Consider the following 14,384-nt stretch of genomic DNA (forward strand, 5'->3'; position numbering starts at 1 on the left):
GAGATGACCATACTTCAGCCTGAAGGGAATTCGATCAGCCTCCATAATCCTGGGGTAAAATTCACCAATTTCATATCATTGCGCGTGAGCGTTTGCTAATTTATTATTAAACAAATTTTCTTTATCGCATCGGCTTTCTAATCTTCCTAATCTCTCGTTATATGATTTTGTGTAGTCCAGGTTGCGTTTCTTGTCTGCGGGAGCAACACAGAAGCCAAATTTTCTTACTGCAGGATATAAAATGTGTTTATTGATATATTGAACTTAAAATAAGAAAGGTCCCTTTTTCTGAACAACCGACTTTGCCCCACGTTAGGTAGCGCTATAAGCTATTTCCTGCGGAAACGTTCGAGGATCAAGGCTTCGATGGGACGAAGAAATCAGAACCCGGGGCTGTGCCGAAATGTACCGGGATAAGTGTAAAAAGGACTACCCATATCGGCAGAACACACCTAAACCTTTCGGTATGCCTTTGCCATTAATACAGCAAAAGCAAACATCATACCACCTTCTGAATCCTATAGAAAACTTACACCGAATACATTCTTTCCAGCTTTTGATTCCATATAGCTTCGATTTTCAAACCCAGATCGTTGCATATAAATTCGTCAATATTAGTACTCCATGCCTTCAGATGTCTCAATATGCGCTTGAACTATAAGTTTATTGGGCACAACCATTTCTAAGGCCTTTTTGCCTAAAACCATTACGAAAGCAAAGCAATTCGTTCAGCAGTAACAAAATCAGGTTGCTCCTGCAAAATTAAAAATAAATGTTTATAATTAAAAAAGATCAAAAATAAATTTAAAACATACTTACATGCCTTATACTCTAACCAAACGCACCGCCCCACCGGCCGACCGCATCAAACAAATGCATGCACATTAGCAACTTTATTGGGTACACTTTGCATACGGAAGGTGCCTTAATGGCTGAATTGTTTGGCTAGCAACTCGTCCAGCTACATACGAGTACAAATACAACAAATGATGTGGAATGTGGATTTCTTTATTAAACGAATTATTTTCTGTTAATTGTCAAAGGCGTTTGGTTTAAGTGGTTTTCGTGCATTTTTATAAACATCTCTTAATTTTCCATTTGTGGCTGCTGTTCCTGCAGCTGGATGGATGCATGGATAAAGCAAGAAGTTTGTATATTTGCGAATTTGTAAGTTAGGATGCAGTAGTGCGTGTGACTCTCGACCGCCATGGCCAATGATTATCACAGAGAAACAATCGCCGACGACATTACTACAAAAACAAAGTGAATGTGAAGGCGATGGTGAAGCACAGGCTCGAATTCAAAAGCAAGCAGAAACGTGGAGCTCTATGCTCAAAATCAAGTAACCCATTTACCGCCACAATGGCTAGCATGCCGCTTGAACGGCTGAGGTGTTACACCATTTGGCACGAATTTGTATACAAATATTGCAATGTACCGAACCGCTTAAAGGGTCAACAGTAGACCGAGTGGCAGCTTTGCGCACAAACAAGCTCTCGTACAAATGAAATCCTCTTTTGAGGATATGTAGCGAAACTGAGGATATTGTATGATAGTTGTTGGACGGTCGCTCTTTGCTGTGCGCGGTTGCATGCTGAAGTCGCATCGATCGACTCGATCTGTTTTAAAAGCTAGCATGGTACACAACTGCTTACAAAGCTTGGTTGCAGCAAAGAAGGTTGAACTTGAGTCATAGTGGAAAAGAACAAACAAAACTCAAAATCGCATGTGCATTTTAGAGTTTCAGAATTCGGCGCAAGCAAATGAAAACGTATTTTGTGTCACAAAAAAATTAAAACAGCGAACGTCAGCGCATTAACAAGATTGTCACATGCGAACTAACAACAGCAACAACAATAAAAACCATGAAGCAATTTCGCGACAAAAATCAGGACTTCGAGCAAATATATCAACATGCATCTGTATTTTCAAAGGCATACATAAAGGGGATGGGGGTGGCTACTCCACTTTCCACCTGCCTTGTGCCCACTTGCTCAACTCCTATAAAAAGAAGGTTGAGAAAAGTGGTTCTCCAACTTAAACCAGGGAAGCCTGTCCACTACGGATTGTCATAACTCATCTATTTAGAATAGTACAATATTTATGAACCGATAATTTACTCACATCGACAAAAATAACACATTAAGTCACAGTGACAGCTGTATGAAAATCGCTGTGACTGACTCACTTCCAATAACCCTAACGAATAATGGCAATCACAGACCCCGTTACAGTTTACATCACCAAAAAACTTGGTGTGATATATTGAGCAATAAACCTTCATTCACTTTGTGTTGAAGTTACAGAAGTAGCACCAGACGTCACTATGAACGTCGGCCGATCGTCTTCGATTTGATGCATACCTAATTAATGAGACTATCTATCTACTGCAAGATATCGCCCTGAATAGATCTACAACATCTAGAGGTAAATATCAGACCCAATGAAGAATTCACATCTAATTCTTTACAGATTAGCTGTGATTGGGTATGTGATTGTGATTATTGATAAGCGTGATTGTGAACTGAGATTTAGATAATTTCCTCTTCCCTACATTCCAGCCATGATCTCGTATACAAGTCAACAACAAATCTTTATCTCGCCCGTAGTGAAAACACTCAGAGCTGTCTACTCCTGTTTTAGACCAGTGCGGCATGGGAAGGATGACTTACTAAACCAAATGAGTAGACTTAGACCTTCCCAGATGCCTATTTAGAAGGCTCAGATACAAACATATTTTAATAAGCGGATATGAAAGGTGAACGATTAGGACGGGTTCCAACCAGCATATCTGGAAACCCATGGGCTTTAGGAGTTAAACTATGGAGAGAGCATACTATATTAGAGATTTCTTACAAAGAAAGCATGGAAAGATGCCGGCGCTCATTTATTCTGAAACTCGCGGAATGGGAGCGCGAGTTTAACCACATTTGTTAATTTTTATATCAACGAGCCTCCCATATTCAGCGAGGGTGTTTCAATTCGAAGTATTCGCTGCTCAAGAATCGTAAATATAGTATTACTGACATCAAAAAATGCCGCAAATATGATAGCAAATCTCTTAGATAACCAGGCGGTTCTTAGTAATAATATTGTACAGAGTGGAGCAAGCGTGTCCATGAACTCTCCCAGTCTTCAGAGAGCCGCGGAGGTTCAACGCCCTTATATCTTGTCACTGATTGATCGAGGCAGATAAAATGGGTTCTGGTTGCAGCTATTCACAGTCTATGGACTTCCACTGGTCATTGGACAACAAAAACGGACGTAGTAGCCTAAGCGTAAGTGCCCTGCCCACATTTCGTGAGTGCTTTTTGAACAACTGTCTTTCTGAATCGGGCTTAATAGGAACAAGACTTAGACTTCAAGGCCCCAAATAAGAGGCACACGCCCGTTTCTTGAATTCCCAATGACCATACTACATCGAGAACCAGGACAGCCTGACGCCAGCTGCTAAAAATCAACTAGGTGCGAAATTTACATCATATCCATTCCTTTACTCAAGCATTCTGCACATTAAGCTGCCTGCACCGATCGCTGTCAAGATTTTATCGAATATATATCAAAAGGGATGTGAAAAACTGCACAACTTTGGATCTGTATTTCGCTTTCGCTCCGTATTGTGATTGTTAACGACCTAAGAGGCAGGCAGAGCAAGAGTGATCCTGTGTATGCATGTTGGATAGGGAGGTACAAAAAATAGTAATCTGTCAACACGAGTTCATGGCAATGTTCTGCATCATCATGTTGGGACATAAGGCTCATGGCGAACTGAACTTTCCGCTCCAGAGGATATGTGATTCCGACGGCTACTTACAATCTACTGCAAAACATTCTAGACCCAGCTCACTAAACGTTGCGCCGATAAAAGTTCAGCGGAGCTTCGAAACCTCTCTCAGATAAATGATAATAAGTACTATCTCCAGCTATTTGCTATGTGTATTGCATCGATGTCCTCTTGAGCAAAATTTTTGAAGCTGTCAAAACCTAGTTTCCCTAGAGGAGCCATAAAGGCTGTGTCTAATGAAGATTCATGCCGTTGGCCTCAAACTTCAAACTTGCTGGAATCGCATCCTAATTTATAGAGGATGGCCAGTTTTAGAAGACGTCTGACACACTTCGGCTAGTAAATCTTGAACTACGCCCCTGAATGTTTGTTTGTACCATCGCATGTACTGAAGATCAAGTGGTCAACTTTTGCTGAAAAATAAACAAACAATCGACCCAAAACTCGCGTTCAACATGCTCTTCGGCAGATGCATATGAAAAATGCAGCAGCCAAAATAATAACAACAACAAAAAGTTCGCAAAAAATGCCCACAAGCAGGTAAAAATGTACGAAAAATTGTCGGCGGCAATTCATTTAACATTTTAATGACGCAAATGAATTTAATTTAGAATCTTTTTCACATACTTGAGGTGTGAATAATTATTTTGTAAACGTGTGTGTTGTTGTATAGCAGCAAATGGCGTGAGCTTGTACAACAAACAAAATAAGGCGCGTGAATTGATATGGCAAATGCAAAAAAAAAATCTGAGTTGACAAAAGATTTGTTGATACGTAAGGCGAGTGATGGGATATGAAGTGGAATGCTTAATTTTTGATAGATAAAAGATTTTGGTACAACAGAGAACCTCGAAGGGAGGCGATCTCTGATATTAGTCATATGAAACCGTGTGTCAATAGGAAAGGAAGAGCAATCTGATAGGCGAGGAAAGGCGCAAACTCAAATATCCCCATAGTGTATTCCAGCGGAGACGGCGACGATGAACATTGCGGTGGACTGGTTGCTATCTATACTAACTCGACTTGAAAAGCGAAAGTTAAAGCTCAGAGATCTACAGCTTTGCAGTAGGTGGTGATCTGAGATTGCTTACCTTCGCTTGCGATCGCCTCGAATTATCCCTTTAGTCTGTCTAACCTTTAGATAACATCGTCTTACTTCTCTGTTCTCCATAATGAGTTAACAACGTAACCCAACTATAAGGAAAGAAGCATAGTTAAAAGTGAAAGACATCATATTGGTAGAGCAGCCATTTACTTGTACATCAACGCCCTTTTACTCCTACCACCACAAAAAGACCTTAAAGACACCTTCCATTATTTCAAAAGGCAACAAGTTCTGCGAAAGTCTATTCTTATATGTCTCAACCCCTGTCTCGTCATATGTTCTTGCCTTCTCACAAAACTTGCCCCCAAACCATATATTAATGGCTTAAAGAGCCATTTGATCACAACTTATGGGTTATGATGTTAGGTAGGTCAACAATTGGTCTATCGGCACAACTTGGAAACTGGGATTAGGACCCTTCTACATTAAGATCCCTTCCAATGAAAAAGAGAATCCCAGTTTCATACGAAATCAGGATAATATGAAATTTTGTAAGTTTATGGAATTTCATATATCGAGTAGGTATGGAATCACGCCGTTCTTATGCTAAGACATCAAGGAACCATAGCTCCCTTTCAACCCAATAGAAGTCATCGACTTCTGATATATTACTTTCTTATAGAGCTCAATCCATGTCTCATCATACACTGATGCCTTCTCAGAAAACTTCGACCAGACACTCTATCCATTATTCCTCCTCTGAACATCTGAACGGAAGCTTTTTTAAGAAAGAAATTCACCAAAGGGTGTCGTCAACCACTGCCGACAGGCGAACTAACCTTTGACGTTTAGCACAGGCAAAACTTCATTTTGAAAGGCGATGGTTTTAGCATTAGACAATAATTCTAAGTACATTTTACTCTCAAAATTTGACAGCAGTCTCAAAGGAACTTTAGGAAATAACGGGTTGCAAGAGAGCACCATATCGCTATCAACTCCTAGGCTATTACTGTAAAATCAAGAGTTGAGTAATCGCAAGCCAGTGGAAGCACTCAAATCCCGCAATGGAAAAGTCTTTCCTGTAAACCTTCCATCCCATCATCGAATGCATCAAGATCAAGGAATTTTGTTTGTTTTTTGCATTTTGGAGGTTTTACAACATACATAGGTAATTTATTACACATATTCAACACAACAACGCGATATGTACGAAAAAAAAAAATAAAAATCAAATAAAAATTGAATTGGTAATGAACATGATCGATCTAATTTGATCTAATCTAAACTAATTTCCGCACCAGCCAATAAAGAATACCCTCCAAAATCCGCATGGTGCCATCGCTACAAATCATAAAACTGAAAACCACCAACAGCAAATAAGAGAAATTGTAAATTTGATGTTGTTGTTTTATCGAAGCAATGTGATAGGTAGTCAATGATGAGCAAACATTATTTTCAATTCAATTTTTGGTCAAATCATGCAAAACTGATTTTTCAGCAACCTTAACACTACCACCTAACCCAGCTAACTTTTAGGGTAGGTACTAAGCGATTTTCAAATATTAACGAAAAATTAACCTTGAAACTTCTTTAGAAACTGTGAAACATTCGACTCGAGAAAATCAGAACCGTTTTTAGGTCGACTTTGAGAAATTTTCTCGAATTCAGCGAAATATGTGTCTGAAATGAGTCCAGATTGACCCTCATTCTCAAGAATTTATATTTAATTTTTTTCCTTTTTTACAAGATTTTCTTAGACATTGAAGCCTTTATTCTTATAAACGTATCAAGATATGATGGGGTAATATAAAAACCTTATTCGGGTCATAATCAAAACCATTAAGAGTGTCTAAGCTCGGTGCAACCGTACATTAAATACTCAGCTGAGAGCTTCTATCGTATAGTTAATTTAGCTTCAGTTTTTGACACTTGGTATTGCCAACATTCGGCGTGTAATCGTAATCGATTTTGCCCACTTTTAGTAGAAGTACTCCTCTTGATACAGGAAGTAAGTTTAACGAATTTTTTCACGATAGGTTAGTTCTTCTTTCAGTTATGGCTCTCGAAACGTGGAAAATTTATTGTTCAAAAAAGGGCGCATCCATTTTATTTAGCTTGACTTGACCGGGGGGACGGCCGGCCGGCACGAATTGTGTAATTGAAATTTAAGTAACTTCCCGATAAGCTACAAGCTTGAAACTTGGAATATAGTTCAGAACCCGATAACAATGCAATAATAAGAAAAAACTCCGATAGGTGGCGCATGGATCGAAATATTTCAAAAAATCGTATTTGTGGTCCGATTTGGCTCATATTTGGAACACATAATACATATAAGAATAGAAAGTGACGTATGAAAAAAATCGCCGCTAGGTGGCGCAAAGATCGAGATATTCAAAAAAATCGTATTTTTTGGTCCGATTTGGCTCATATTTTGAACATATGTATAATACATACATGAATTGAAAGCGACCTATGATGTCCGATTTGGCTCGTATTTGGAACGAATATTACATACTGTGACGAATATTAGCAACACTAACACATCATCTCTAACCCCATGCTAAGCAGTGACTTGTATGCACGTCATTAAATGAATCATTGTGTCTACCCATATGTCCATACGAGCAGCGGAGAAGAAACGCACAAACACATGCATATATCTTATCTGAGATGCTCACAAAAGAAGGCAATAATTTGTGCAAGTATCAATCACATATACACGCGCATATGAGAAGCTATAAACGTAGTTATAGCTGGTAATTTTTTTTATAGCTGATAACTAACTAGTAAATTCTAGAATAGAAAAGCCTAGAAATATGCAACGAGGAAACCAGACAGTTTAAAAGGCAGCAACAGTAGAGGCACGACAATCAGTTTGATTTTGTTATTTTGAAAGTAATCTAATAAATGCCATTTTGCATTATTGAATAGTGGAGTTATTTATTCAACAGTTTAGCGATGCGAACGTTAGCAGAAGGTTGCAAATAAGAGGAATTGCACTAAATTCGTTACAATATAGTCCGGTAGAAGTGACATCTAAATATTTTGTTGTTCGAGGAGGGACAAGCATACGGGGCGCAGAGTGGAGTAAACGGTTTTATTGAAAACAATACTTACATAAAGTAATAACAATACTAAAAGCTAGAAAATAATAAGGTAGGCTGATAGTCATATATAAGACCAACTGAACCTTAATCAGCTTATGCTACGTCTCCAGCTTTAGTATTATTACTACTACTTGTAAGTATTGTTTTCAATAAAACCGTTTCACTTAAAATTTTTCTTTTAACACCACTGTGGTGTAATGGTAGCGTGCTCCGCCTACCACACCGTATGCTCTGGGATCGCACCCTGGCCAAAGCAACATCAAAATTTTAGAAATAAGGTTTTTCAATTAGAAGCAAATTTTTCTAAGCGGGGTCGCCCCTCGGCAGTGTTTGGCAAGCGCTCCGAGTGTATTTCTGCCATGAAAAGCTCTCAGTGAAAACTCATCTGCCTTGCAGATGCCGTTCGGAGTCGGCATAAAACATGTAGGTCCATCCAGCCAATTTTTATGGAAAATCAAGAGGAGCACGACGGAAATTGGAAGAGAGCTCGGCCTTAGATCTCTTCGGAGGTTATCGCGCCTTACATTTATTTTTTTTTATTCATTGTAGTTCATATTTTAGCTGAAATATTTACTAAATAATTATGTTTTTAATATTTTCCAAAATTTTATTTATATATGTGGGTGGGCGTGGCTATAATCCGTTTTCGCTAACATTGAATAGCGACGAGAGATAAGTAACAAGTAAGACAGACACCAAATTTTAGAGGGATATCTCAAAATTTACTCAAGTTATTGTGTTCACAAACAGACAGACGGGCTTGGTTAGATGAATTTGGTATACTTTTTAGAGACAGGTTGCAGTACAATTCACTTCCGCTTTTTGAAATCATCTTCAGCAGAAGATAAAACCCAAGCCATAACCTTGACCGCTCAAACTTTTTCAAAACTGAAACCTGAGCAATGCTGGACTGGAAACCAGAGGAACTAGGCCAAATAACCAGTTCCAATGGGTTTTATGTAACTATCCCGAAATAAGCTGTGTTTTCCGAAAAATTCACACAGTTGTTATTAATGTATTTATATCAGATACCTTATATAGAAACAAGAACGCAGTTTGGCAACTTTTTCGAAGATAGTTGAACTCATTTAGATATAGATATGTCTCTTGCTTCAAAACCGGCCTGTCTTAATCATCAGCCGAAATGGGGTGATATTCCACTCACCCGTCGATATAATAACATGTTTTCTGAGAGTCTTTTTAGAGTTATATTAGATCAATTTTTCTTTAATTTCTGAAAAATTTTTGGAGAAAAATCTATTTGAAGTCGGCTTGAGCTGATACAAAATATTATTTTATTAAAAAAAAAAAAATTTTAAGACTCCCTCTTTCCGACTTATATGATATAATCTCTTCAAGTTTCAGGTTTTGAGATAGAAGGTTACTTTCATCAAAGATCGTGTAAAGAACACTGAGATAGCGCGTTTTCGTACTGGTAGCCGAAATACGTTGAGAATCTTTCAAGAGTTACGTATATTAGATCAACTTTTTGGTTTCATTCTTGAAACGTGTAGAAAAAATTATATGTGGTCTGCCTTAACTGATAAAAAACATTATTATTTTGGAAGTTGTTGATGATGTTGTGCTCGAGGCCAAATTTAAATAAAACCATAATTTGTTTATTGGTTTGTAAATTTGTTTCGGACGATATTTCGATTTCATTCTGAAGTCATCATCAAGCTTTTTAAAATCTGTTCCAACGAAAACTGTTTGAGTGACATCGGAGTCATTTCCAACTCCATTGCATAAATTTGATTAGCCGCTATTCGGACTCATAAAAAACATTTTTCTTATGATTTTATTTCTTGATTGGTTTAAAAAAATTTCACAGAATTTTTTGTAAAACACCAACTGCCAGGGAGACAGTAGAATGTGTAAATGTCCGGCTCTAGCTAGAGCCCGGCTAAGGTTCCTTGGAACCCCGTTTCTAGAAGACCTCAGAGGGTTATCTGTGATAGCAATCCCGAATATTCTAAATTTTATCAACAACTCTGGCTGGTTGTAATACATTGACCGTAACATTCCGTAGGCTTTTGGACGAGTTACATGGCATCAAAATGGCTTTAAATAGCTACGTGGGCGAACAGGGTCGCAGCCATTTCACCTACCTACCTTAAACGTTTACTTTTTGGCTAACTGGGAAGCTAAAAAGCAAGGATACTCATCATAGTTGTAGGTCGTATTTCTGCACTATTAATATTGTTCTAGTGCGTTATATTACAATCATTTTTTTGTTTTTGTAATTTTTGCTAAATCATGTTGAAAGTTAATTAAAACAGCAATTTATCACACTCTTTACTGTTGCTTACTGATCTTTAGCGCGATCGGCAGTGGGAACTATTTTTGTTAAATTTTGTTTGAAAGATCGGCATTTTGATTTGTGTTTTTTTTGTATAGATAGTTGTATTTGCACGCAGACTCGATGAGAGAAATCCACAGTTAGACTACTGTGTTTTTTTTTTTATTGGTGTTATTGTTACTGATCGATAAACTATGTAGTGATCGGTGGAGCTCATTCAAGTCATATCAAATAAATGATTTATGCACAGCGGGTTGGGAGCGCCTTTCATCAAAGTGTGTGGCGCCGCCCCTTTTTAGCCTTTCAACATAGTGAGAGAAATAGTACAATGAATAGGAACAAAGGTATGTGATCGTGACTTGAAGTATATTTTGTAGTTTTTAGGAAAATGGCTTAAAGTGATTGTAAAATCAGTGAATTATAATAATTTGAATATTCATTAAAGTCAGGCATATTGTGTAAAGGCACTTACGTTTTCTACGTGGAAGTAGTGTTTAAGGCCTTAAATCTCTACTGTCCTAGCATTCATCGATCTGATACCAATGCCTCAACGTCTGTGGGGTCATGTTACCGTAACTGTGCATTCAGGTCCTTGATTGTGTATATTTGGAACCTCTTCTTTAAAGTCTCTGAGGTCTTCTTAAAGTATTTTAATTTTGCGTAATAGAGGAGCTCAGATTGCCAATCCACGCCTTTATCTCCTCTTTTTTGTTTGGTGGGGTTCCTCATAACCTTAAGTAGTTCATGTATATTGGGACGTTTATACATCCACCCTTATCAAAGACAACCCGGTTTCGACCTTGTGCCATCTTCAGTGCCATATTTTATTATAATAGAAAGAAGCATCCTTGTTTGATCAGCTGTATCAAGGCAATAGAAAATAATAAGCTTCCAATTAAAGCAAAGTCTTTTATGAAATTGCTTTAAGTAGACGCCCAGCGCGGTCTGCGCGAAAGGCCTTGATTTGCAGTCCACATTGTTCTTTTCTTGGCTCCCTCTTCTCTGAGCACTAACATCATACTAATGCAAACCGTATGTTTTTTAAGACTTTCCGCATTTTGACTCCCTCCCATGTCAACTTACAGTCAAATCTAAATGCAAGCTGTAGCAGAACGTTTTTTCATCATCACACTCTACTAGGCTGTAAAAATCGGGTTCTCTTACCATAGTGGGCTTGAGACACTTTTGGAGGAGCGATATAGCTGCAAATGTTCTTTAGGTTTTACTGTTAAAATCCGGATATCAGGCAAAGATATATAGCGTTCTTATTGGCACAGCGATACAGTGAGACGAAATAACCTAAGTACCACCCGGGCCGCATACTCTTATGCTTTAAAAAATGCAAACTCGTAGAGCATAAAGTCTGCAATGAGTTGATTCCCATGTTGTCCTATTGATTATTTGTGTCCTAGTTGGAATCTTTCTCAATAGCTGTTATATTTAGAAAAGCTGTACTGAATGTCCACCCTGAGTACATAGCAAACGGATCGTCCTTAGCAGAGCATATTCCGTCCAACATTCCTACTAAGCACCGATCGAACCGCATTTCTTATCTTCCGATAATTTCGAAACTGGTATCTATTCGGGACTTTATCTGGATAGTACTGATTCCGGTACGATCACCAAATGTTCCTGAAGTGATGGTCTAGAGAACAGTCCCGAAATAATGCCGTACGGGTCTTGAAGTCAATTCCGAAATGAATACGAAATGGCTCTCGATCGAAATTTCTACAAAAAAAGTTCGAAATAGTTCCGCAATAGTCGCGGAATGCTACCAACTTATACCGGAATAGGTCCCGAAATCAAACCAAAGTGATTCTGAAAACAGTCCCAAAACGGTTTTGAAGAGATTACGAAAATAATACCGAAATAGGCCCGGAGGGATACCGAAATATCCCCGTATCGCAAGAACAATTCCGAATTAATCTCGCAATGGTCCCAAAGAATTGGTACGAAAATTGTAGGTACGTGACTGTCCCTCTTTCCAAATTACTTAAACCAAGATTCTCCAAAACGCTTCAATATTATCTCAAAACTGGTTCATCTAAACCATTTGTCTATTCTACCGACAACCTCAACTAAATCATCTCAAAATATCGAAACCCCATACTAGATAATGCTATTTAGGATCTAGTAGAACAGCATGACGGACAGTCTCGCAGATGTATAGCTCTAAGTTTTTGGAAACCAAATTTTCACAGATTTATCTTGCTTGACCTTCAATCCTCAAACCTTTCGACAAGATAACCACCCATAGAAGGTTCGACTGTTGTAAGTTCCCTCTAAATGCAGTCCTTTGTGGAAATTTCTAATTACATAAAGTTAAAGATCACTTAAAGAAGAGTACTGTAAAATACGCGGTAACAGTGGCCCATCATATAAAGGAATCTAAGCTGCCTATTTTTCAAATTCCAAAGAGCGTTGTATTAACTAAATTCGAACAAAAAACTCGCTTTCTTAATTAGACACCAGTGAAAACTTTTAATTTCCTACTCGTATATCATCAGACTCGGTGCGTGTGACTGCATAAATGCCCGCGGATGCACAAAAATTATAGATAAACCAAATCGAAGACATTAATAAATGCATAGCCAATGATTTGCCATAAAAGTTGCTGAGCTTCAGGGCACTCACTCATAATTGATGTGCAGTTCCAACTTAAAAGTATCAATTAAATTCTCAACTTTGGATATAGTGGACATGGCAGACATGGTGGGCAATCGATGATGCGCCAAGTAAAATTGGCACCTACTTAGTGCAGGATTAATGGAGCGCTAAGGGATGCAGAAGCGGCGCACTGAAGTGTTAAGGAGGGGGAGGATGTAAGAATCATGGTGCTGTTGTTTTGGAAGATTTGTAAAGTAACTCTGCATCGAGCTTGCTGAAGGTTTGAGCTGAAATAACCGTCACAATTTGAATCGTATACGGAAGTAGATTGTTGGTCTTTGGAAATCGCATCTAAGAACTCACGCATGACAGTTCTAGTTACCTTCCGAGGTATTGATTATCGTCAATACAAGATTATCATATGCAAGGCAGGACTCCCATGCAGACGTTTATATTGTGGCGAATTTTAGCATCACCAAGGTGGTAGTAAATAAAGGCACAACAACAAAAACATTAAGCAAGCTGCCAGTCTTGTGTACATGAACACATCAATTTAATCATGTGCACACATACATGGAAGGCGACTAGAAGTACATGCACACACATAACCAGCAGCTCGAAGTGAAGAGATATCTCACACACACACACAGTCATCAGCCGAAGTTCTTGCTCACACATACACACGCATATATCTGAAATTACCAAGCAGAAGATACAACAATTTTAAAAGGTGAAACATCTAGACCTTCGGAGAAATATGCGGACGATGCAACAGATAGTATAAAAGCAGCGCAAGCTGAGGAATGACTAATCAGTTTGATTTAAACACGCTATCAGTTGCGAAGTGAATTATAATTGTGAAGTATAATTGTACTACTCCCAGAGTAGGCTAATAAATACCATTTTGCAATACTGAATATTGGAGTGATTTATTCAACAGTTTAGCGATTCGAACGTTAGCAGAAGATCTCAAATATGCGGAATTTCCCTAAATTCGTTACAATATATTCAAGCTATGGTATCATAACGATGTCAGCGAAGGCAGTGGAGATTCGCCACCAACCAAACATTAAAGGTAAGATGGTACACCAAGGACTCGCAGCGACTTCGGTGTGCATAAAGGGCTAAGCAAACTGACCTTCCCGGCTAGGACATCGACAAGGCAGTTCAGAGGTATCCCGCTGTGACCTCAGACCTACACCTCGGCTATGTTACCAGTTTATTTAGTAAGTGTTTGCATTCGACTGATATCTTCGCTGAACTCTTTTCGGCTTGAAGGGCTTTAATGACTTCTATTTACTCAAACAATCAGGCGGCTAACAAAGCACCGTGAACTCAGAGATTACTTGATCTCCCTCTTGGGGGTTTCATAAGTCAGACCTTCTATAATGTGTCTAAATGCTATCGGTAGGTTCTTCATGTGACTCCTTTGCCAACTCGGTTGAAGAAATTTAAGTTATATACTGCTCAGGTGGTAAGTTTCTTTTCTCTTTGTAACGTATTCGGCTCCTTCTAAAACTACTCTATTCAAAATAGAAC

Source organism: Eurosta solidaginis, chromosome 5 (assembly GCF_040869045.1).
Source record: "Eurosta solidaginis isolate ZX-2024a chromosome 5, ASM4086904v1, whole genome shotgun sequence".
Lineage (NCBI taxonomy): Eukaryota > Metazoa > Arthropoda > Insecta > Diptera > Tephritidae > Eurosta > Eurosta solidaginis.